At 40.0% G+C, this 25,672-nt stretch overlaps 1 protein-coding gene across 1 annotated transcript in view; it reads right to left on the minus strand.

Moving 5' to 3' along the window:
• EYS (eyes shut homolog) overlaps positions 1 to 25,672 on the minus strand; it is a 1,559,204-nt gene that overhangs the window by 1,025,743 nt on the left and 507,789 nt on the right. The gene's annotated exons all lie outside the window — the stretch shown is intronic.

Genomic DNA, 25,672 nt, shown 5'->3' on the forward strand with positions numbered 1-25,672 from the left:
ATAACCACTCATGCCAAATTTTTGGCCCCATCAGGCATTGGGATCTCAACCCAGAGTTCCAATGGGCAAGGGAAACTGTGGGAACTATGGGATAGCTACCCACAGTGCAACACTCCAGAAGTCGATGCTCGCCTCAGTACATGGATGCACATCGCCAAATTAATGTGCTTAGTGTGGCAGCGTGCCCTCGACTTTATACAATCTGTTTCCAAAAATAGGTTTCTGTAAAATCGGAATAATCCCATAGTGTAGACATACTCCTTGTTTCTCTACCCAATAGATAATAGTCCAATAAAATATATTACTTCACTCTCCTTGTCACTCTAATTACAGACTCCAAGCAGTTTTATTTTTCTAATTTTAGTATACAAGAGATAAAGCATTCAAAACTATTACTCACTACTTTTGAGTGTTCAGTAGCATGCTAAGTGCTTCTCAAGTAAAACAAGTAATTGCACAATCCTTACCCCAAAACAGCTTTCCTTCTAAGGCCAGGTGCCTTTAATTGACTGTGCATGCAGGTGCATTCCTACACTCATGCACATACAACTGCAGGAGTTGGATTTAAATTAAGATATGACTAAATAAATGAGAGAGAAAATATAATGTAAAAGGAGAAGCATAAGGTAACAATAGGAACCCAGTTACTCAGTAAGGTAACTTACTTAGGTGCAGATTCTGATATCCTTACCTATGCTGAGGCTCGGGGACTGATGTGCATTTATGTTAACTTGCAAGACAAAGTAAGGGCTGTCATACCCCAGAACTGAGTGCTTGTGTGGCTGGCAGGGTGGTTGTGTTAGGTATCTGACATCCAATCACCACAGACAACACTTTTGCTGGAGGCAATAGGTGACAAGGTGACTCACAGTCCTGAGTACCCCAAGAAGTGTCACTGCCACCCAGGAGATAGAAGCATAAATATGATCAATGATCACTTTTGTTTTTTTTAAAAAGTCCTTGAAATAGTCTATTAAGGAAAAATATATAAAACTATCATGTTTATTAGAAGAAACTGAATGTTATCATGTAAATATGGCAAACAATTGTATCCACAGGAGACAGTAGTTTTGGGCTTTCAACAAAATCAAATCTACCAACAATAATAAAATATCAGGGCTGAGTCTCTGTTGTGTAAAGTTAAGAGATGAACAGGCTGAGGGACAAATTAAAATGGATGACAAAATTACATTGTACCCCAGGTTACTGTTTAAAATATATTACTCTGGTCATATTCTGTTCTTCTCTTTAGATCGGAACCGGGTGAGTCAAAATAACTTCTAGACTGAATTTGGGAATAGTACTAATTAATCAGTTTTCACAGTGATTCCATCGCTAGAAATACAGAACAAAAAGAGCAGATTTTTCCCTATTATTTACGAGTAATTTGATGTGTGTGATAATGCAATTCCAACAGAAGCTTTAGGGTCCCATCTGATTTTTTTCTGTTATTTCCTCTGTTATTCTGTCATCTGGGAGATTTCCATGTGCATTTTATGACATTTCTTTTTCCATTTATTGCACAGCTTGCTATAGAATAAAATATCATGACTGAAACTAATAAATCAGAAAAACACTGTTTTGGATGTCAAAGAAAATATGTTCCAATGTTAGTCTTAAAAGCTCGTGGAACCTTTTTCTTTAGTTTAGATGAGCAAAATAAATCCAGAGCGCTGAGTGAGATAAAGGCACCTCTAGGTATTACTATTCAACAACTCAGCACCATCTTCAGAACCATACCTTAACAGAAATGAACGACACGAGATAAAATTCACAGCTCTTTGAAATTTTCAGTAGTGTGTAGGAGTCACATGGCTAAAACTCTGAGTATTACTTCAAAAATTTAAGGGTGCATATGATGTAAACAAGCTGTACAGAATGTGCAGAGTGGAAAACTATCATAAGAATGGCTTGTACTGCAGCAAGGCAAATCATATTAACTGCAAACCAATGAACTGGCATGGAGAATTCAGTCACCTTTTCCTCAGCTACAACACCAAACAATTCTTTAGGAATGAATAAAAAACAGAAATCATATATACCATGATATTGTATATTAAATCTTACTATATTTGCACAAGACTAAGTTACTGTGACATGATATGAATTCAATGCTTTATAAAAATATTTTTTCCTCCTCTACTAGGAACATGATATATACCCTCAACCATCTCTAAAACCCTTATCAAACTTTTGTGGCATGCCCAGAAAGTCACCAAATTCAGGCTTTTTCAGACCAAGGTGGGTAGCAAGTTCCAGTGCCCTCAAAAAGAACATCTTCCAAGCTGCCTCCCTTGCTTTTATAATCAGGGGGATCCAGCTCAGGTGCTGGATCTGCTGATAAACTATTGCAGTATACCACAGGAATATACTCTCCATCTCTCCAATAAATTCCAAACCCATCAAGGACTTTATAGATTATACTCTACTGTTAAACTCCACATAGGCAGTCTTTGCAATTCTTGGAGATGCCCTTCTCAGTCAATGAACCTCAACACAAACAGTACATCATGTGATGGTTTACCAGTCTTCTTGGTCAAATTTATTTCTGTTTGTGTTCGTTCCTGTGATTTTTTTTTTCTGAAACTAGTGAATGAGTTTCTTGGACAAACTGTACTTCACAAGACCCTTTTACACAGCTTATGTGAAGGGAAACTTGGCCCAATGCAAGACCTGAGGCCTGAACCATAGTCTGAAAAGTCATGCCATGCCACGAACCAAAGTCAGGCTGTGTATTAAAGCAGATACTTACAAGTTCACTGTTTGATACATGAACTTGACAGGGATACTACTGGCATTGCTCAAACACGGGCACTCCTAAGAAGCAAAAGATCCTGGGTATGTGTGAACACACTTGAAAAGATTATGATAGGTACAACCTGACCTAACATGAGATAAGAGGGTTTGACAGAAGTGATGAACAGGGATGTTTTGTCAGAGACATCTGGAGCAAGATACAAGGGGCGGTAACAAGAAGATATAATGAAACACATAAGATGGTATGTAAGTTGTTTGTCTCAGTCTATAAATGTCAGGGGACCTCACCTTAACCCTTTGTGTGGCCGAGGGAACAGCAGAAATTCCCACTGCTGAGTCAATCCTTGCCACTGTGTACTCATGTATCAGTGTACCTGTAGCTTTTATGGAATACTAATACTGTATCTTGAGGGCAATAAACCTGATTAAATACCTGTCACCAAACCATGCCTGTGGTCTTTATGAGTAACATCAATGCCTGTTGAATTAGCAGGCTGCACTCTCTGCTAGTGCTGATAACACTGGAGCTCCAAGAACAGAAGCACTGAGCAGCTGGAACAGTTCAAGCCACCTTGACGGCATAATCAAGGAAATGACATTCCAGCATCCAGCCCTTAATACGAGGATCTAGTGGAAATTATGACATCATACAGTTGCACAGTAGATAATGGATTTTTAGTCAAATTCTCAAAAATTCTGATTTGTTAGCATTTAATTCCAGGGCTAATTAACATTTCAGAGTGTTCAAGGTTAAGCAACTTCATATTTTCAGATACAAGGTTTGATCTCAAAACACATCTCCTGTTCCTCAATCCAAACAAAAATAGACCATACTTAATTTCTGATATTTCTTTGGGGTTGGAGAGAGCAGAGAACAACAAAATTCAAACAAAATGCAGGCCTAATTATATATCATAAAACAGGAAAAAGGTAATGGCAAAGTTTCATAAACATATATATTAATCACCATCAAGGAAATTACATTTTAAGATGGAAAAAAATGATCATCAGAAAAAATAAGAACAAATGCTTATAGCTGGATTTTCAATAACCAAATGATTTCCTGGTCTTCAAATTTCAACTAATTTAGAGATGATAGTTTACTGAGTGTTTTGATAGATGTTTTTCTGCATTATAAAAATACCTCTGAAATAAAAGGTTATATGAACAGAAGGTAACATGTTTATGTTCTCACATTTCCTCGATTGGTACATGATTTTTCACTCATGGAAATCGTCTCAAAGAGAAAATCCTTTGGTCAGATTTACAAAGGCACTGAACACTTAAACAGCTTTCCACTGACTTCATTTGGAGTTGTCAATCTCTGAAGGGGAAAAAGAAGTCAAATTGTACCTGAAAAAATCAGTTTGCTGGTTTCATGCACCAGATTGGGTCATACTATTCAACGTAACTAAGATAGATGCTCTATATGAATTCCTACTGAAGTTAATGGGACTATTTGCAGAGTAAGATACTACCAAACGTGAGTATAGTTATGACAATCTAGCCCTAAGTTTGCAATTTTTTCACTCAAGCACTTCTACACATTTTAAAGGCTGCATAAAAAGAATTTTTGATGTTGGGCTTCCTTGCTTTGTATTACTTTTCATTCTTTAGTACTGAACTGTATTTTATTTTAATTTGCTCTAAAGATAGGCTGCTGGAACTAGGCTAACCAGAACTGAAATCCTATTAAAAATGAAAAGTAACTTGCTTATGTATAGTCATTTTTATATTTTTTTCATCAACCCACCTCCTAAATTATCTGCCTTCTAACTTAAAGTCAAACTTTATTTCTTTATTTTAGTTAAATTCCCAAATTTGGTGCAGCCCTGTACTGACAATGAGCAATATATCTCGAGACTTATCATTTTTATCAAAATGAGACAGAATGTATGAAAGGAGCATCAGACAAATAGTTTAGGAAGAGGACCAAGGTACCGATCAGGCTAATAGGGTTCTTAAACTTCAGAAAGAGAATAGTCAACTGCTTTCTTCCTTCAGGGTGCCATAATAGCAAACTCCCTGTTGGTCACAGTCCAGTAATTGGTATGGCTTGGGGGATGAGATCTGTGATTCATATTGTGAGGGAAGGATTATCAGATTTGTTTTTGTTTGATGTTGATGTTGTTACAGTGCCTAGCAGTGCCTCTAAAGCAAAAGGGAAAGCATCTGACCCTTAATGAAATTCCTTGAAGAAGGGTTTATAACATAGATATTCAGGTTTCAGAGTAGCAGCTGCGTTAGTCTGTATCCACAAAAAGAACAGATAAATTTGTTAGTCTCTAAGGTGCCACAAGTACTCCTGTTCTTTTTACAAACATTCAGGACTGCTTAGAGATGAAACATGGCATCCAAGATCTCACATTATAGGAGAAATTCTTTCTTTTGCATTGACTTCTACTTGGTTTAACTCTTAACATTTTTTTAATTGGGTTTTTGAGTGGAGCGTTATGGAAGGAGAGAAGAGACTCAAAGATCAAGATTTTAAAAGAAGTGTAGATATTTTGTATAAAAGATGAAAAAGTTGTTGCTGCCATTGATAAGGGTAATGGAGATCAAGTAGTGTTTACAATACACATAGTGGAATTATAACGAAGTGAGTGTTGGCTGATATTTTTACCATTAACATCAACAGGCGTAGAATTAGGTTAGCATTGAGAGCCATTGAAAAATCCATTATAAACATGTGAAAAATTTACTATTATACAATATAGGAAAAATGACTGGCTGATTGGACCACAATAATGCCTGATTTGGGACACACACACACACACAATGTTAAAAGAACATTATTAAAGGTGCAAAGTCAAGCACTCAAAAGATAAGAATTGCCAAAAATATGGTATCCTATATGTATTCTGATCCAGTCTTCAATCACATACTATTTTTTCCACAGTATCCCTGCCTAACTTAGTGTACAGGTGAGACTTTGAGGATGAATTGGGTTATTCAGTGGGGGTGGGGGTTTGTCTGTGGCACCCATACCTTATATGTTACAGAAGTTGGAAAATGTGTAGTAATTAAGGCTCATGATTGCATGGAGAGAAAGGATCGTCTCATGGTTATGGCAGTTATGTCCTAGAGAAATGGATTCCTCTTCCACAGAGTTCCTGTGTGATGTCAGTCAAGTCACTTAAACCAAAAAGTTCTCGTGGGTCATTATTAATTGTGTTGTCATGAACAGATAGTTAAGGATTAATGCCTCTTTTACCTGTAAAGGGTTAAGAAGTTCACCTAGCCTAGCTGACACCTGACCAGAGGAAGCAATGGCGGAACAAGATGTTTCAAAAGGAAGGAGGGTTTTTTCCTTTGTTAGTTTTCAGTTTCAGCTGGAGTGAAAAAGATCAAGGAACCAGCCTCTTGTCAGAGTAGTAAGTTTTAGAAAGGAATAAATAGGTTTATGTTTATTTCTTTGTAACCTGTCTTGTGCAATAAGAGGTAGAATCAAATTGAGTATTTGGGTATTTTCATTGGTGTACTGTTTTTGCCCAGGAGAACATCCTCTGTGCTTTGAATCTGTTGTCTGTGAGAGTAGCTGGTATGCTAATCTCTCCCAGAGGGTTTTCTTTTACCTTTCTTTTCTTTAATTAAAAGCCTTTTTCTTAATACCTGATTGATTTCTTTTCCTTGTTTTTAGATCCAAGTGGGTTGGATCTGGATCCACCAGGAGTTGGTGGGAGAAAGGAAGGGGGATGGTTAATTTCTCCTTGTTTTAAGATCCAAGGGGTTTGGATCTGTGTTCACCAGGAAATTGGTGAAGTTTCTCGAGGCTACCCAAGGAAGGGAGTGCTTGTGAAAATTGGCAGCCAGACCAGATCTAAGCTGGTAATTGAGCTTAGAGCTTCTCATGCAGGTCTCTCACATCTGTACCCTAAAGTTCAGAGTGGGGAAGGAACCTTGACATGTGTATTTCTCATTTTGTGAGTATCAGACTTGAGCCCTTCGGGTCTGATTTACTGAGCATTGACAGCTGCAGCTGAAATCAATGGGAGCTGTGTTTGAACATGTTAAGTGCTATATAAGCTAAGTGCTCTGAAAAAATCAGTTCCTAGATGTCTCATAGTGTGCACCCAAAAGGAATGGATACTTTTAACCTTAATTTCTCTGTCTCAGTTCCCATATACAAAATAGGGAAAATAAACCATCCATCATCTCATAAGGGTGTTGTAAAAACAAATTCATTAATATTTCTGAAGCACTCAGACACTACAGTGATGAGCACCACAGAAAAGCCTAGGAAGAACTTAATAGCTCTATCTACAACACAGGGTTTGAATAGTGAGTAATAGATAAGGTATGAAGCCAAATATTGAAGGAAAAAAATATTTAATAGTTGCTAATTAACTGAGCAGCATCCATTCTGTGCACTGAGGTGGGTCCTGTGGGGGGAAAATTAGTATGTGATCTCTTAGTTAAAGATGGTCAGAATGCTTAGATGGGGGGCAATTAAGGTTGCACAAGCAACCTTAATTCTCATTTCTTAACTTTTCAGTGCTTTACTGTGCAACATTAATAATGTTCTTTTTAAAGTAGATTTCTTTGTGTGTAACTTTCAAGCTTTATTTTTAAATAAACAAACTGGAAAAAAATAGAAATTCTGTATTTGGCATCATATTAACACCCACATGGGTCATCAGCAAGACTGGAACCTGCAGATTCATTTGAGCTAATGGAGTAACTGATGGAAGTAGTCAGTTGTCATCCTCTAAGTGCACCAGCTCTAGAGTGCAATGAGACACTTTGTCAGAGGGTTTCACAAATATTTGCTGACAGTTGAGGAACAGGGAGACTCCAGAACTTTGGGTTTCATTCCATGTGTTGGAGGGGATTGTGCTGTAATGGGAACAGACTTATCCATTTGTTCCTCCCACTAGTGTCTCCCCTTTTGCCCTATCCCCTCCACTCTGTCCCTATCCCAGCCCTGAGTCTTCATCCCAGTCCCATTATCCTTGCCTCGCCAGTCCTTGTATCCATTCTTTAGGCTTCTCATCCCAGTTTCCTTAGCCAGGAATCCCAACGTTTCACTATCATACTCCAATTTCTGCAGTAGGCTGCCAAGCTTTCCTTGCTTTGGCTCTTTACGTTTCTTGCTGCTTTTTCATTCTGTTCCCTTAGGCAAACTTCCTGCTCCTGTAAGTCTGCTAATATACGCTATCTTGTTATACCCTACTCTTGCTTTGATACTGAAACACCTTCCCTTTGCCCTCCCCAAGCCTCAACTCTCTATATTCCAAAGTATAATGAATATTAATGTCTGCTTTACCACACTGTGATGGGACCATGCTCCCAATGTGAGTGTCCCTGCCGGCCAGGTGTGTCTGCACCTACAGGCTGTCAGCTTTGCTTTGCTTGCAGTGACCCCTGTTGATAGTTAAACTTCTCAAGCAGGTTTTCAGTGACTCAGCCCTCTTGATACAGTCTTTTGCTCTGCCTTGAGAGTCTGTAGCAGTCCTTGCCTCCTCTTTTGTTAGAGCACTTTCCCAGACCTCTTTATCTGGAGACTTTCTCTCTAGTCTTTGCCTTGATCTTCCTAGGTCTGCTCCCCCAGGCCTCTCTTACCTGGGAGAGCCTCTTAGCAATCCTTTCACTTCACTTGCTTCTCCTGGAGCATAGGATCTCTTCATACCAAGGATTGTTCCTCCCTGCATGGAGAGCCTCTGCTTCTGTCTCAAGATCATAAACCATATGGAGCAAGCATTGTTTCTCCTCAGTGAACTGGAATTCCATTGACAGCTATTCTTTCTGGAACTTGAGATCCTCCAGTTCATTCTCTGCTGACTCCAGCCTCTCTGTCAGCTTGTCAGCATTTAGGATAGGGCCACAAAACAGGCCTGTGCTACATCTTTCCCAATCCTCAGGTCCTGAATCCCCCACGCTAACTCATTTAGTGGGTATTCCAGCTTGGGTTCCCACAGTAACCTACTGAATTTGGAAGTCTGTCCAGGGCCCCATTGTACCCTGCTGAGCCCAGAAATCAGTCTGGGTCTTCACAGTACTCCACTGATATTTTTCCCTCTGGACCTGGGCCAATTCCTCCTGCAGAGCCAAGCATTGTTTTCTCTGTCCCTCAGCTTCCCCTGAACCCAGGCCAAATCTTATTCTACCCTGACTAGCTGGCCAATGATTTTTCCTTGATGTGTTTACACCATACAACTCCTGTTGGCGCTTCCTAAGCTGGTCCCCCAAGTCCTGGGTAAAATCATGTTCTCTTGTCCTGGCTCCCTTTATTCTGGCTCCCAGTCCTTTTACCTCCTTGCTTAATGAGTCCTGGACCCTCCTGGTCCTGGGTCACTGTCCTGGCCTCTCCTGCACAAAGGCTAAGAAACCCATCCAGTCTCTCCTTTGACTACCACAGGCTTATCTAAACCTTCCTTTGTCTTGTTGTCACTCCTTTCTCTAAGAGGATAACGTCTCTTTAAATGTCCCACCACACCACCAGCATAACTTATTGCACTTGCCCTTGCTTTCCCAGGGGCCATGTATTTCTTGAGGCCCCTGCAGTTACCCTGCTAGTATGTTGCCCAGAGTCACTCTTGCCTAGGTCCCCTTATGACAGGTCCATGTGCCCTGACATCTCATTAAGATTTGCCTTCGTGACCCGAGTAATCCCTTCCCACATTCCTTCACTCTTCACCAGATGGGTCTGCTAAGTAATGCAACTGTTCACTGTTTCCAGTGTCAGCTTTGATGCCCCTACCTCATAGGCATTTCCACCATCAGACAACTTTTCCTTATCTTGCCCATTTTGAGGGCTCCTGCAGTTGTTTTGGAAGCAAGTCCATCTCCTTATGAGGCAAAATCTTTTTATGTGGCCCACCTCTCCACAATAAAAGCAATTAAGGCTTGCCACTCTCTTGGGCACTCATGGGATTTCTCTGGCTCTTCTTAGCATTTATCCCACTGGTTCTGTCCTTTACCCCTGGGTCACCAAGGGTAAGCCTTTCTTAAATGTCCCAACTGTCCACACCCATAACATCTCCTTGGCTGGGACCTAGGCCTCCAGCCCACTAAACCCACTGCATTACCAGATGTAGTGTAGATCAACCATTTCTGTATCCATTTCTGCTTTGTGGAGTGGATCTCTCGCCACCGCTGTTGTGGTACAAACCAAGCCTCCTGCTGTTTTTGCTGGTTTTCCATGAGCTGCATCAACAGGGCTTGGGTCTGCTGCTGGTGCTCCTGCTGCATAGCAGCTATCTGCTGCTGATGTCCTGCCACCAATAGGCAAATCACCTCCTCCATTGTCCCCTTCTTTTCAGGGGTCAGTCCAAAAGGATCCCACTTCTCATACCACTCATCTCATGTGAGCACCTCTGCCAGTCTGATGCTTCTGCATCTGCACACAAACAGCTTTGCTTTGCTTGCAGTTACTCTTATTTATAGTTAAACTTCTTGAGCAGGTTTTCAGTGACTCCACTCTCTGGCTGATTCACACACAGTCTGTAGGTGTATAAACAAAACAGGCCCTTTCCAGGGTATAAGTCCAACAGGGCCTCTCACAGTGCCCTCTGTAATGTCTCAGTCTGTACCCCTGTCTCCCAGCTCGAATCTGTCAGTCAGTCTAACAGGGCCTATCACAGTACTTTGATTAGCCTCAGCCCCTCCTGGGCTTCCAATGGTACCTGCTCTGTTACTGAGCAATGCCCACTGGGCCCTTCCTAGTGACTCTTCATGTCCATAGGAAGCCTTCCTGACTCCAGCTGAGTCACTAGTTCCCCCTTCTGGCAATTAACACAGTTCAATTAAACACTGACCCTTTTGGGGGTCTTAAGACTCCTTCTCTGGGCATAGTTAAGGTCCCTTCTGGTAGGCCACTCTGCCTGTGGAGGAGGGGAGTCTAGGCTCGTCTAGTACTCCAGGTCCCAACCACTGGACCTGGTAAGTAGCAGCTTCCCATTAACATCTTGCTTCTGCATTTCCCTGGGCCACTTCACCTCTTAGACCCAGCACCTTCAGCTTCATCCTTACTTCAGGGCTGTGTCTTGCCTCAGTCTCGGTCACCAGCCAGGAGCACCATCCTTAATCCCCTGACTCCAGCTAGCAACCGATCAGCTCTGTTCAGCAGTTCCTTTTATGAGTCTGCTGGGCTTTGATTGGCTGCTTCCCCACAACATCTCTAGGCAGTCTGGAGGATCCACCTCTACAGCTCCCTTTCTAGGGGTGGGGATCGAACAAGGGGCCTCAAGAGGTCTGATATATAGAAGTATATATGACATGAAGTAAGTGCAAGCATATAATTTTATCCTCAGATAAATCCTGACATGAATTTGGAACCAATAGAGTTAAAATTCTCCATTAAAAGGTCAGTGTTCAGCCCATTTCATACACCATATACCTCTTTATTTCTCTGCCAGATCACTTTGCTCCTTTTTCTCCCTTCACACAATCTCTTTATTGTTGGTGCAAGAACTGGATCCTGCTTTCTGGAACTGCCTTTTTGAATCTCTCACAGTGACCTGCCATCTGCTTGCAAGTCCAATTGGAAAGCATTTTTATTGTCTTGTACATACACAACTCAATCTCTCTTCTTCTGTTTTAACTGTGTAGAAGTTTTATTTAACTGTAAAGTGTTTTGCAATTCAGTATCTGATAGACAATATTCAGTTTTACAGGCTGTATTGTATTTAATGGGCTAAGACCATGACATCATTTTAATTTATATCCAAATACTCTTTCTAGAACCATATTAAAACAGAAATAAAACACCAAACAAACTTATAAAAAGATTATTCTTTTTCTTCCATTCCCATCTCTCAGCTCCAGCACTCTCACTGTCTTCCACATAATAACTTCATGGTTCTTTCATTTAGATGACTAAGGCATGGGAGTCATCATAAGCTCTCTCTCTAAGCTAAACACTAATCACATATATACACCTACACACACACACACATATATATATATGTATGTGTGTGTGTAGGTGTATATATGTGATTAGTGTTTAGCTTAGAGGGAGAGCTTATATATATATTGCACCTATTGGCAATTGAGCTTTTTTATGTAATATGGCATATATACAATTTTGTACAATCAAACATTGTCTTAACATGACTCATTAGAAAAAATATGAAAAACACAATAGCTCAATTTTCAATAGGTGCAAAACTGAGCCCTGAATTTCTAAGGCAGTCGAAATGTTCTCTCACATTCTCTCTATGTACTTTTATTTTAGCTTTTCGGGGGGATGACAACATTTCTTGCCTCAACTAGATTTTCTTTGGGGGTGAAGGGATGGAATATACATCAGAGGTGGCAGCAGATGACAATTTTAGGGGAACGCTGTAATTCATGCACATGTACTTATTAGAAAATGACCTGTTACGGTGATTACTAAAGTCTTCAGTGAATTCCAGCTGCTTTTTAGCATCCTTCTGAAATGTATACATGACACTACGCACCCAGTGCAGCAAGTTACTTAAGTACATACATAAATTTAAGCACATGACTAGCCCCCCCTGAAGTCAGTGGGACAGCGCACATGCTTAAAGCTTTACCTGTGCTTAAGTTTCTTGCTGAATTAGTACCTATATGATCTGGGACAATACATGGAGCCACTATTTTGTTATGGATCCTTCTTCTGGAAGAGAGATTCAGTAATACTATCAAGAGAGTCTAAGAGAATTCTCACAAATTAGCCATATGATCGACACCATCTTTCTTTGGCATGAATATTTCTAATATCCAGGTTTCTCCTGTTGGGTGTCAGACCAACTCATTCATTTAAATTCAGATGCTATTTCATACCCGGTTAATTGATCTAGGCACAGATGATTTTAGAGAAGCACAGAATTCCTTCACTGGGACTTTTGCTTCTTAGGGCCCCATACAACTAATGGGGGTTTCTTATAAGCTTTCAGCATGCCTGAAGGAACATTTTTTGGTATGTTTTCTCTGTAATGCTTTTACCCTAAGACAAAAAAAATGTATATTGCTCTGTGAAATCTGAATGCTAAATGGTTTAAAACTATTGTTGCCCTTACAGAAAGTTTAACGACAAGTGCTAAACCCTGGTCTCACCTGCTGGAGAAAATGACAAATGGTGGAGAGATACTGCAAGCCTAATCCCCTCCTCTGGAGGCAGAGAGAAGCAGGTTAGGTTAACCCTGAAATTATAGCACTGTGAAGGGCAACAAAAAGTCTAGAACACAGCTAGGACCAAAGGCAAGAAATATTTCTTGTCATCAGCCTGTCTTATTTCAAAGAATTGGCCAAGTGAGCTCTCATGACTAGTGCAGAGTCGGATTACTCAACTGTCTTATCCTATTACTAGGTCCTGAAAAGTTTCAGTCATTATTTTGTGTCTGTCTATTCAGATTACAAGAGCTGCTATCTCTTGTTGAACTATACCCCATTGAATGTACTGAATCTAGATTATTAAAACTAGTGACTTCTAAAAGGCATCTTATGCCACCCCAAAAAAACCAAACAAACAAACCACCCTTGTTTTAAGAGTGACCACATTTGGCCTCCTGTTTACTCCCTTCCTTTTTAATCCTTTTCTTCCCTCTGCCCTTTTAAAAACTAAATGTGAACTCTTTCTTTCTTTGGTATTTTATTTTAATATTCTATTTTGTTATTTTATTGTATTTAAGTATTCTGTTGGAAGAGGAAGGGAACTCCTACTTAAATCAAAATGGTGATAATGAATAGGTGTGACTAGAGCATAGAATTGGAATGAAGGCACACTGAACACTTATTTTACTATTTGATTTTTCTATATGGGACAGTAAAAATAAACAACTTCCAGAGAGACATTCTTTTTTATATCATTGTAAGTCTTAAAAGAAATCAGCTATTGTGAAGTAATGATTTGATTCTTAACCAACTCTTTATGCAAATATCCTGAAGACTGGGGTGATATTATTTGCCCTATGTACTACATTACTAGGCATAATGAAGTGAATTAAGGATGTCAGACTTAGACAATGCTTTTAATTATCTTAATCAGTTTAAAACAGCCCCATAATTATTTTATCAAGGTTTTATATAGAGATTAGCAAACTAATCATCTTTAATAGGAGCACTAAACCTAAATAAATGATTTTTCAAATAATGTAGTACACTCTGTTGGAGCCCAAGCATCCTTATTGTCTTTCTTGCTTTGAGGGAGATTACCTCCCAGTCTATTCCCATTTTATACCTTCTAATCTGACCCACTTTAGCCCTCACACTCACTACATATCAGGGCTGGAAATATTTTATCTAATTGTTCTCCTGGAAGTTATTGTTGGCTTTTTGAAATTTATTATTATTAACAGGCCTGGAGTGAACTAATTTTAAACTAGATCATGGTTGTCCAGCTTTTCCATTCTGTGGATTACTTTATAAGACAGTTTGTCATACACTCACATCTCCTTTCAACCTACAGTTTCTCCACTGTTAATTTCTGGGAACCAACTCATAGGATATGAACCGTAGTTTGGACTAGAAAATATTGACAACTGGAGAGAGAGGCTTTAAGCCTTATAACACAGGTTAATTTCTACCTTCTGCAAATTATTTTAGCTATTTGTCTATCATTGATTACTTTTGAAGTTACAGGTTTTAGCTAAAACAAGGAGTCAGGTGGCACCTTAAAGACCAGCAGATTTATTTGGGAATATGCTTTCGTGGGTAAAAAACAAAAAAACCAACAAACAAAAAAACCCAAAACACTTCTTTGGATGCATGGAGTGAAAATTACAGCTGCGGGCATTATATAATGAGACATGAAGAGAAGGGAGTACCTCACATGCAGAGAGTCAGTGTTGACAGGGCTAATTCGATCAGGGTGGACATAGTCCACTCCCAATAATAGATGAGGAGGTGTCAGTTCCAGGAGAGGCAAAGCTGTTTTTGTAATGAGCCAGCCACTCTTAGTCCCTACTCAAGCCCAAATTAATGGTCTTAAATTTGCACATGAATTTTAGTTCTGCTGTTTGAAGTCTGTTTCTGAAATTTTTTTGTTCAAGTATAGCTACTTTTAAATCTGTTATAGAATGTCCAGGAAGATTGAAGTGATCTCCTACTAGCTTTTGTATGTTACCATTCCTGATATCCAATTTGTGTCCATTTATTCTTTTATGTAGGGACTATCCGGTCTGGCCAACATACGTTGCAGAGGGGCATTGCTGGCACATGATGGCATATATAACATTAGTAGATGTGCAGATGAATAAGCCTGTGGCTGATGGCGTGGCTGATGTGGTTGGGTCCTCTTATGGTGTCGCTAGAGTAGATATGGGGACAAAGTAGGCAACAATGTTTGCTACAGGGTTTGATTCCTGGCTTTTAGCTGTAATTATGTTTATTATTCTATGTTGTTGCATATTAATAGATACCCAACCTAGAATGTTTTTTCCCATGATATGTCTCCGTTGTGACATACTAAATATTTGTGGTGATCACACTTCTTTATTTCCCAACAGGATCACATTCCTTCATACTTTAGATTATTCTATTACCTTAAACTACAACAACTGAACTATGTGTACAACACATTATATTGTTTTACAAAGTATTAGAAAAATGCTTTTCAATGGCTGTGCAAATAAAGTCACACATATATAATTCCTAATCTTGCACAATTTGTACTAGTTCTCCAATATCCTTTTTTTAGAAAAGCTAACTGAGAATCTGGTGACAGACCAACTTTAGAAGCATCTATCTTCGTCCAATAACCTAGATCCCTTATGGTCAAGCTTCAGAACTAGATAAAGCACGGCAACTACATCTCTGATTATGTTCATGTAGAATCTCACATAGAGAGTTTAGATATCATGCTAATACTGTTAGATCTACTGACAGTCTGATACTTATTTTGCATATGGGATTATGATAAAGGAAGGGGTGCAGGTAGCTCCCTTTTATGGACACCCAGCTAGCCAGTTAGCTTTATAATCCTGTTAGCTGTTCTCTACTTGCTTTATCTGGAAAGGATTAACAAGTCCACAGGTAAAAGGAAGGGCATGGGCACCTGACCAAAAGAGCCAATAGGAGGGCTAGAAATTTTTAAAATTGAAGAGAAAAAAAACTTTCCCTTTGTCTGTCTGTTCTCTGGAAAGAAGAGAGAGAGCAGAGACAGGGCTGGGACTATGCTACAAGAGCTTTGAGCCAGGTATGGAAAACCATCAGATCATACCTAGAACTAATCATTTGAACCTCAGATATGTAAGTAAATCAGGGAATGTCTAGGAAGATGCGATTTATGGTTATTTCTTATTGGCTTGTGGACTCCTCTGTACTAAGCCCAGGTACTTTTGTTTTGCTTGTAACCTTTAAGCTGGACTTCAAGAAAACCATTCTTGATGCTTAATTATTATGTTTGCTCTCTTTCAAAAAAAAAATCAAGCAAAACTTAAGTTCCAGATGTATTTTTCTTCTTTTTGTTTTTAATAAAATTTACCTTTAAGAACAAGATTTTTTTTGTGTTCTAAAAGGTTTGTGCATCTGTTGTTTAATTAGCTGGTGGCTTTCCTTTCCTTTCTTTTCTCAGCTCTTCCCCGGGGGTCTGGGGGTGTTGAAAGGGCTTGAGGGTATGACACAGGGAGGAATTCCCAAGTGCTCCTTACTGGGTTCTCAAAAGGGGGGGGTTACACTTGGCAGCATCTACCTATCCAAAGTCAGAGAAAAGCTATAACCTTGGGAGTTTAATACAAGCCTGGAGTGGTCAGCATTAATTTTTAGAATCCTTGCGGGCCCCCACCTTCTACATTCAAAGTGCCAGAGTGGGGAATCAGCCTTGACAGGGATATTGTAGAAGAAGATGAGCTGCTCTAACTAAGATCACAGAGAGATATGATATGCATTTGCTCATATTCCTCAATGGCGGGTAGTGAAGACGTAGCCTTAGAGGTCTCAGTCCCTGCCACAAATAGCTTTTGGAACATAAGTATCCATGTTTTTGTCACCACAACATGAGATTCCAAAATGTTCTACTGTACCTGGAGCGGACCCTCAACACCACCTAGAAACTTTAGCTGGTTCATAAAGAATGGCCTATGCCCTATTCAGGGCAGACCAACATTAATAAACTATGATAATATTCCACATTTGGTATTGGCTGTCAATTTATTTCTAGGTCCAATTCAAGTTCCTGGCATAGATTAAGCTAAATTGGAGATTCACTGTTTCAGTAGTCATCCGAAACAATTCAGTTTATTAGGCATACTTTAGCTGTTAGTCCTGAGAATGGAAAATCTGTTGTTCGTTCCTTGGGGACAATGCTTTCTCAGCAGAGGGCAATATATTATGAAAACTTCTTTTAGAGGTCCATTTGAACCCAAATATTATATCAACCAGACCTGAAGGGGAAACTCAGCTCTTCTGGGAGGTTTTCTGCTAATATTTAGGAACCACCCCCCAGATGTCTATTAACCTAGATTTGTTCGTTCTAGTAGTCTGACTGCAGAAAGGAAGAAAAGAGTGTGATTCTGTTTATGATAATGTAGTGTTTCAGTAGTTTATGTCCATCACTGCAATATACTGTATCCTCAACTTAACATGTATAAAATAGGTTCAGTGAGAGTAAAGAAGAAATTGGGAACTTGCAGAAAATGCTTTCTACCTCACATTGAGTTCAATAAGAAATAAAGTTTAATGAACTTGTAGGCTCCATAATATCATCATATTTTCAAAGTACATTAGCCATTTGTATCCCATTCTGGACTCTCAGACAAATGTTTATAATACATCTGAAACTTAAATTAGGTCAGTATAAATAAAGATTAAAGGAGAACAGAGAAAAGGCAGATCCAAATATCGCATATGATAATGCAAAATACTTCATAGCACCCTAGGAAACAAACAGTAAGGGGTAGATTCACAAAGAAATTTCAGCATGGTGATGCTTAGTATCGACGCACTTAACTTTTAAGCTCCTAAAAATCACTGAGAATCAGAAAGTCTGAGTACCTCATCTAGCACTCTGTACAATGAATGGGGGACACACAGACACCACAGAGTAGGAGTCACACAAGGCTCCTCACCTTACACAGCCAATGGGAGATGCCAAGTTCAAGATGGCTGATATGTGGTAACCCCTGACACTCTCATCCAGCTGCAGGGAGACATCTCCTGCTTGGGATTCTCAACTGCAAATCCTCTTGGTGCTAAGTGCCTATGCCATTTCAGCAAGAAGAAGTACCAACAGCAGGACCTCCCTCATAATTTTTAGCTCAGTGGTGAGGATACTCACCTGGGATGTGGGAGAGCCCCAGTGCAACTCCCCAGTCCATCTGAGGGGGGAAAAGGATTTGAACTGGGCTCTAGCACCTCTCGAGTGAGTGCCCTAGCAACTGAGCAATGGGATATTCTGATGTGTGGCTCCCTCCGGCTTCTCCTCTTGAAGCTATTCCACCGTGGATAAATAATTAAAAAAAAAAATTATTGGAGTAGAGGTACTAGATCCTGGATCTCCCACGAGTGCTTTAACCACCAGGCTAAAGAGCCATTCTCTTTCTCTTAGCCCTTTCTACCACCTTCTCCCAAGAATTATTAGGCCAGAGAGAGCTCCCCTGCACTAGCATTTTGTGCAAATGTCTCCACAGAGGCATAGTTCAATAGGCAAGGTGTGAGCCAGCTTACTGGATCAGACCCTGCAGGCAGCGTAGGTGGACAAATGCTTATCTTTTCCTGGGTCATGCATCACACTGGGGCTTATATGTCTGGACACTTTCTATGAGACTGCGGTATGCAAGCTCAGAGGTAGAAATAGTGGTGTTTAGGGAATATTTACTGCTAAAATTTAGGCGCTAAAGAAGTTCAGGCACCTAGAGATTACGGGGCAGCTCGGTGAGGGCTTTGTGAATCGCAGTGGGGCCTGATTTTGGATTTAGGCACCTAAATCCTAATATGTGGATTTTTTTGGTCTTATTAGAGCCCACAATATGTAATTCAGCACTGAATTTATGCCTTCCATTTTTAGAAATCCTTATTGTGGAAAGCAAAGATGTCACACAATATATTTCTTATATACAATTATTAGCATCCCTTATATCAAAACATCAATAATGTCACCATATTCATTATTTAACCAAATCATTAGACATTTAGAAAAAAGAAAGAGTTTCAGATTTATGGTTTTATCAAATAAAAATAATACCTTGTCATTAAATGTATACTGTGTTGTTTGTTTTCTCTAGTTAGGGTAAGTGGTGGGGGGTTTGGGGTTTTTTTTTTTTTTTGGTTTTTTTTTTTTTTTAATGTCAGGCTTTCTGAGAAATGATGAGCCTGCAGGGATTTTATCGATTTGCTAACTGTGTCACAGTCCATTTAAAACAAAATGACATGCGTTTGTGATAGAGGAGATGACAAATGTGTATGTACTGTAGGAGGAAAGCAAACTCAAGTGAGTGATGAAAACAAAAGAAACACAGAAGGCATGTGAAGAAAGCCAGTCTAAAATACAGTGTTATAAATGAAGGTGAGTTACTATTTCGTTTTGAGTGGTTTTAGTTGTAAATGGGGGTCTCTAGTAGGGCCAAAAATATTTTTGGAGATTCCACAAAGGCAAAAGTTTCTTTGCTTATTAGGGGAAAGCTAGAACAGTAACTTAAGCTGTTCCCAGCAAGGATAAGACTCAGTTCTGAAAATAGGTACATCAATATCACAGCTCATTATTCTAGTCAAAGTGGCAGTAGTGTGTGTGGGGGATTGTTTGGTACTTTGTATAGTAGTGTTTTGTACATTTATTCAGAAAAGGACTGTTATTCGGTCCATTGATGATGGGTCCCAATGTTATTTCATTTCTCAAAGGGTTATTGAAACTCTCCCAGTTCAACTCCTGCTGTAATTAAAAAGCAAACATTCATATTTGATAGTCCCATATTAAAAAGCACACACACTCTTAGAAACAATGCATGCCACATCTACATCCACCACATTATATACTCACTAGTTCTGTACTGTGGTGGTGAATTTGAGGTTTGACTATGGAATAATGTTCTTTATTCTGGTCACCCATGGAGTGATTTTTAATTGTCTTTGCTAAACTTTAATACTCCTACTGCAATGATAAGTGCATCCTACAAGAGCCTTGTCATTTTGACACCACATGTCTTTCAGAGCAATTCATCATCATGCCTGCCACTATGGGTGAACAGAGTTATCAGAAATAAAATACAATACAAAAAAAGAGGCCAAAAGTGGGTTTTCATCTTTTTCTTTTTAAATTAACCCTTATGTTGCCCTGAAACCTTTAAAATAGGTTAGTGGCTGTAAAAGCAAATAAATTAGCAGAGATATTAGTATCCACAAACAGGTTAAAAAAGAGGAAAGGTTTAATTAAAAAATGAATTGAACTCTGAGTTAGCATGTTCCTGTGTTTTATTTATACAATTGCATGTAATCCATTTTGTCCATGGTGTCTGTTATTTATTTTTGAGAACTAAATATGCTTATGAAGGATGTTGCACAGTAAGAATTTTGTGCTTAATTTAATAACATTGCTATGGTTTTGTTTTAGAGTTTTATTTTCTATTTGTGAGGAGAGAGAGGGGGCGGACTACCTTCTTTTTCCCTTTCTTCTCACTAGAGATTTTAACAAAGAATTTTGGAGTGAGAGGAAAGTAGTCTGAGGAAAATCACAACCTGGTGATCAAGCTTTCATGGATTCAGCCCTCAAGGTGTGGAAATCACATTCTGGCCTGCATCTCAGTGTATCCTTAACTAGAAGGAGACAAGGAGGAAAAACTTCAAAACAACCAATGAAAATAATATTTTTTTTCCACCAGTGAGAGTTGCTGTATAGGATCTACCCACCTTTTTAATTATGCCACTTTAGCCTCTCAGTATTTTAGCCTTTGTTTTTTGTTGATTCATTTCTGCTACTTTTAAAAAGAATGATCAGTGACTTGATGCTTTGGTGGAGGCAGATGGGGAGGCACTTCATGAATAAAATTTATGTGGCATTTTTCTCCTTCAAAATCTTTTACAATTAGTTAGGCCCTGATCCTGCAAACACATGCAGCCTTTACTTTGCTCCTGTAATGAGTCCCACTGAGCTCAACTGGACTACTTGCATGAATAAAATAAAGTGTATGCATAAGTGTTTACAGGGTCAGAGTCTTAATACTCAACACCTTTGTGACCTAGGTATTATCATCAGAGTTCATTACCATCATTCAGTTAAATACCAAAGTCAAAATACCAGGACATCTTTCACAAACACTAAAATAATGAAAAAAAACCAACAGTTTTTTATGCTTATGAGACACTTAGAATATCAGGGTTGGAAGGGACCTCATCTAATCCAACCCCCTGCTCAAAGGGGGGACCAATCCCCAGGCAGATTTTTACCCCAAATGGCCCCTTGAAGGACTGAACTTACAACCCTAGTTTAGCAGGCCAGTTCTTAAACCACTGAGCTATCCCTCTCTCCCACTTCCAGCTACAGGCACCAGCTTCCTCCTTTTCCTGGGGGAGCTTGATCCCCACTCCACCACAGACCCCACCCCTCTCTCTCAAGGCCCCACTCTCACCCCTGAGCGCACCCCTACCCTCACTCTGCCCCCTCCCCTCCAGCACCTCCTGAATATTGCTTAACAGCTGATCGTGGTGAGCAGGAGTTGCTGGAGGAGAGGGAAAGTAGCTGATTGGCAGAGCTGATTGGCAAAGCTTGCTGGCAGGTGGTGCTGCAGGGGGAGGGGAACGAACTGATACACAGGGCTGCCAGTGGGTGCTGAGCATCCACTTTTTGTTTCATGGGGGCTCCAGCCCCAGTTTTGCCAATTTTGGTTTCATCACATGGCATAATATTTAATTAAAAATTAATCTTTAATTCCTGTAGAATCCAGGAAATCCGAATGGTAGGTAACCCTACTTGCTTGTGACAAAAATAGGAGGATTTACAAATCTGTCGAGGAGTTCCATTTCAATCTTTACTTCAGTGGAAGCAGCAACATACAAGCTACAATAATTCTTTTCATTAATAGTTTTCAGAGATCTATTCATCCAAGGATCTCAAAGCACTTTACAAATAAGTAACTGGCATGCTCAAAGCTCCTCTGTCAGGCTGCTAAAAGGATATCAGTGTTATATTTGAGGAAACTGAGACTTAACAAGTTTAAAGTCATGATGCTACTTCCATTTAAATAAACGGTAAAATTTCCATGGACTTCAATGTCATCAAGATCAGGCTCAGGCCCAGCATGACTTGTGCAAGGTCATATAGGAAATCTGTGGAAGATCCAAGAACAGAACCCAGGATATCTAGAAGATCATTCTTACCTACAAAAGGAACTTCCTTCCTTCTAGTTTTCAGCTTTAACTTTCGCGTGCATACATAGTGGCTGAGACTAACGGTCCATTTAGCTGACTATCCTGTTTCTGACAATGGCCAATTCCAGATACTTACAGGGAATAACAAAACAGGGCAATTTTGTGTGATCTATCCACTGTCGTCCATTCCCAGCTTCTGGCAGTAGGTGGTATAGCAACATCCAGTGCATGGGTATGCATCCCTGACCATCTTGTTTAATAGCTATTGACGGACCTATACTCTGTGAACTTATCTAATTCTTTTCTGAACCCAGTTATACTTTTGGCCCTCAAAAATTCCTATGGCAATGAATTCCATAGGTCAATTGTGTGTTGTGAGAAGAAATACTTCCTTTTGTTTTAAACATACTGCCCATTAATTTCATTGGGTGACCTTTAGTTCTTGCATTGTGTGAAGGAATAAATAATATCCCAATTCACTTTCTCCACAACATTCATGCTATTATAGACCTTTGTCATATCCTCCTTAACTGTCTCTTTTCTAAGCTGAACGGTCCCATTATTTTGAATCTCTCCTCATATGAAACTTGTTCCATACTCCTAAAAAAATCTGTTGCCCTTCTTCGTACATTTTCCAATATACCTTTTTTGAAATGGGGTGACCAGAATCTCATGCAGTATTCAAGATGTGGGAATAATATGGATGTATATAGTGGCATTTGCAACAATCTGTACCTTCATGTTCTTCCTTTTTACAAAACTATGATAGATCTTGTACAAATTTGACTTGTGAGGTAGCATTTGAAAACTCATAATTTGCTGATCATACTATCCTGGTAAAATGTGTCTAGTAAAGTTATATTATTCTAAAATTGGAATGTCCCTCAGCAATGTCATACAATACAAAAGCAAGCACAGACCACTTTATCAGAGACAAAAGGCAAACGGACCTCAGCCAGATGTCAACAAAATAAAAGGGACTATCAACCAGTTAAATGGTAATTCTTTGACAAGAAGAAGAGTGTGAGCAAGAAATGTACATGCTGGCAATGAAACAGCTGGCAGTTCCCAAGTAAACAGACTGGTTGGTTGAACCCCAGCTGGAGATGATTCTCAAACAGGAGAAAAAGATATAAAAATGAGGAAAAGAAGCCACAAATCACCTCATCTCTCTTCCCTCATCTCCACACATGGCATCAACAATTCCTGTAGTTAATAAAATTGTTTTATTGTTTTATCTAAGCCAGTATGTTTGTACTGAAGTGTTTGGGAAACTTCATTTGGGATAAAGGGGTTTGCACATATGATTTTCTATTAATGAAGTGACAGACTTTCTATGAGCTTGTATTGTCCAGGAGGTTACTGGCCAGTACAAGACACATTTCTGGGGACTAGTCTGGGACTGGGAATTTTCTGGTGTCACTCTGCAGAGAAATTAATGGGTGGCAGGCTGAAACACTCTTACAGTATACCTGGGGGGTAATTTACATGCTGAAGGCTGTGTGAGCCAGTCAGGATTAGTTGCTTTCACAGCAAAGCAGTGTAAAACAGTGGTGCTTAAAGCCGGTCCACCACTTGTTTAGGGAAAGCCCCTGGTGGCCCGGGCTGATTTGTTTACCTGCTGCATCCCCAGGTTCGGCCGATCGCGGCTACCACTGGCCGCAGTTTGTCGCTACAGGCCAGTGGGGGCTGCGGGAAGGGTGGCCAGTACATCCCTTGGCCCACGCCACTTCCTGCAGCCCCCATTGGCCTGGAGTGGCAAGCCGCAGCCAGTGGGAGCTGCGATTGACTGAACCTGCTGACATGGCAGGTAAACAAACCGTGCTGGACTGCCAGGGGCTTTCCCTGAATAAGCGGCAGACTGGCTTTGAGAACCACTGGTGTAAAAGGCACCCCAGTTTGGAGAACTGAGGGGACACAGCTGTCCAACAATACAGATTGTACCCCATGTAATGTCACAACATTATGTCATTATCTGTTTTATCATCTGCCCTTTTTCCTAATGGTTCCTAACATTCTTGTTAGATTTTGTGACTGTGGGTTCATATTGAACAGATGTTTTCAGAGAAGTATCTGCAATTCTCTCTTTCTTGAGGGGTAACACCTAATTTAGAACCCATCATTTTGTATGCATAGCTAGGATTATTTTCCCCCAAAGTATATTAATTTGTACTTATAGACACTGAATTTCAACCATTCTTTTGTTGCCCAGTCACCGAGTTTAGTGAGATGCCTTTGCAACTCTTCACAGTCAGCTTTGGATTTAGCTAGCTCCTTATTCATCTTCTTTTCCAGATTATTTATGAGTACAGGTCTGTCGCAACTTATGCACATTTAACATGCACGATTTCAGCTTTACGCTGTACGGCCAGAGTCCTGGGGGGCGTGGCCTCAAGATTTAAAGGCTCTGGGGCACCAGCTGTGGCTGGGAGTCCCAGGGCCTTTAAATCATCCAGCTGCAGAGGTGGCTGGTAGCCCCTGGGGCGAACTAAAGGGCCCGAGGCTCCAGCCACCATGCAAAGGGCTCCCCACCACATTGGGAAGCCCAGTGGAGCCCTTTAGATCCCACCTGCAGTTCTGGCGGCCAGGCCAGAGCCAGCCCAGCCGCCGGAGCTGCGGGCTGGGATTTAAAGGGCTTGGGGATGTAATTTTGAGTATATGCAGTTTTCGCTTTACGTGCTAACAGCGGAATGGAACCCCCGTATAAGAAAAGACTTGCCTGTATCTAGAACAGCATAGGTCCCAGTGCAGATCATTGGTAGATGCCACTGCTCACCTCTCTCCATTGTGAAAACCGACTATTTCTACCATTAGTTTTAACCAGTTATTGAGCCATGAGAGGACCTTCCCTCTTATCCCATGACTGTCTACTTTACTTAAGAGCATTTGGTGAGGGACCATGTTAATGATTTATTGAAAGTCTAAGTACATTATATCCCCTGGATCATCTTTGTCCACGTGCTTGCAGACACACTAAAGAATTCTAATAGATTTGTGAGGCATGATTTCTCTTTACAAAAGTCATGTTGACTGTTGCCCAACATATTGTGTTCATCTGTGTGTCTGATAATTATTCTTAAATATAGCTTCAACCAATTTGCCTCTTACACTCAAAGTTAGGGTATGTCTACACTGCGGCTGGAGAAGAAATTTCAAGCTCTGGGAGATGTACATGCTGTCACATTGATTGAGCTAATGAGCAAAATGTAGCAGTGTAGCTGCAGGCAGTGGCACAGGTTACTCACTCTCCATCTCAACACATTCTGAAACCCTAGCTAAATACTCAAGCAGCTAGCCCATCCTACCATCCACACTGCTGTGGCTATACAGCTATTTTTAGCGAACTAGCTCAATCAAAGCTGGAATGCGCAGGTCTTCCCAAATTGTAGATTCCCTCCAACTGCAGAGTAGACATATCCTCAGAGTAAAGAAAAAAATATATACTTTGATCACTACCAGAACTCTTAACTGACACCCACAATTTTCTGGAATATGTGTCTTTTAAACAAACAAAAACAAATCAAACAAAAATCTAGACACTTTCATAGCTTTCCCTCAAACACTCTGGGGAAGACTTGAAGGAAGCTGATTGTTAATCCACTATCCAATTCTCCTCTCCCGCATTTCTTTTCGTCAATGTGTTTATTGAGTGTTTTCTAAGAAATCAATTGACAAAGCATTCTTGTATTCCTGACAAGTGCCTAGTTATTGTAAA

The sequence above is a fragment of the Gopherus evgoodei genome, chromosome 3 (assembly GCF_007399415.2).
Source record: "Gopherus evgoodei ecotype Sinaloan lineage chromosome 3, rGopEvg1_v1.p, whole genome shotgun sequence".
NCBI classification, from domain to species: Eukaryota; Metazoa; Chordata; order Testudines; family Testudinidae; genus Gopherus; species Gopherus evgoodei.